The sequence below is a fragment of the Triticum aestivum genome, chromosome 5B (genome assembly GCF_018294505.1).
Source record: "Triticum aestivum cultivar Chinese Spring chromosome 5B, IWGSC CS RefSeq v2.1, whole genome shotgun sequence".
NCBI lineage: Eukaryota > Viridiplantae > Streptophyta > Magnoliopsida > Poales > Poaceae > Triticum > Triticum aestivum.
The window spans coordinates 8239092-8240625 of NC_057807.1; positions in this window are offsets into that span (position 1 = coordinate 8239092).

Consider the following 1534-nt stretch of genomic DNA (forward strand, 5'->3'; position numbering starts at 1 on the left):
GTGTTGTGGCATGTCCGAAGAGGCGGCACGCGTCTCTGATGCGTGGCCCCCCTAACTGACGGCGCCGCCGGCGCCACCTGGAGGGGAGAAACGGACGCGTCGGGTCTACATGGAGGGGATGCAGTTGTGGGTTTGGCCCGGATGTTGCTCCCCGGTGTCCCTCTGGGCCGACCTGACACAATCGGGTGGAGAGGTCCACTGGTCAAAGCCCGTCCGTGGAAAGTCAAAGGATTAGATCTCGTGGTCAACCGCTCCAGGGTTAGGCGGGACGGGGGCCCTAGGGGGTAGCAATGCCATCGGAGCAACGGGCAACGCACTTCCTTCACAAAACTGGGCATGTTCTCTCTCGATAGCTAGATACTACCTCGGAAATGTTGCAGTTTACAAAAGGCCTTCAGTTAGGCTTCTGCGAAATGCGCTCAAACTTTTACCATAACCTACAAGGGCCACATGACGCCACCGTGCTAGGTCTCGAGGATTTCCGGCAAAGTATGATTTTTCGTGGATTTTAACGGCTAGATCCGGCATGTTGCTGAGGCACATTCACCCTTCGGGGGTGGGGCCTGCCCCTCCTTTGGTTGCACTAGGCCTACACATACCGCAAAGACATCATATATGATTTGACAAACCACTTCTGGACATTATTTCAGGTGGTCGCCATGCAGATCTGTAACTTCCCGCATTGAAACCCTACGAATGCAATAAATGTCTCAAATATTGCAGGCAGCCTCGAAAAATGCCATGTCCTGCGACGTGTCATGCGATGGCCCCCTTTGAGATCACGAGAAGTATCGAGGTCAACGGAGAAACGGGCAACACACTTCCTTCACAAATCGGACAAGTTCTCTCTCTATAGCAATATACTACCTCGGAGATCATGTAGTTTACAAGCGGCCTCCGGCCAGGCTTCTACGAAACGCGCTCAAACTTTTCCCACACATTACAAGGGCCATATGATGACACCGTGCCAGGTCCCGAGGATTTCTGGCATCATATGATTTCCCGTGGATTTTAACGGCCAGATCCGGCATTGCCGCCGAGGTACATACACCCCCGGGTGGTGGGTCCTGCCCGTCCTTTGGTTGCACTAGGCCTACACGTACCGTGAATACATCATACATGGTTCTACAAACCACTCCTGGACATCATTTCAGGTGCTCGCATTACAAGCGGCCTCCGGTCAGGCTTCTCCAGAACGCGCTGAAACTTTACCACACCCTATCGTGGCGGGCTCGGCCCGGTCGGGAAGCATGGGAAGGAGCGAGCCGTTTAGACCGATGCCCTTCTCCAAAATTGTTAAGTGTTTACTCGGAATAAGAGAAGAAAATACAATTGCAATAGCTTAAATCTCATTGGTGGAACCAGTTGTGGCATGGATTGATGACATGGCTCACATCTATCCATCCATCTCTCCACGCCACATGCCACATCCACCCATCTAAAGAAAAGGAGGAAAAAAAGAAAAAGAAAAACAAGACAGAAACCCACCGCACGCCTCCCCCCCTCCCTCTCTCGCTCGTCTCTCCCTGCTCCC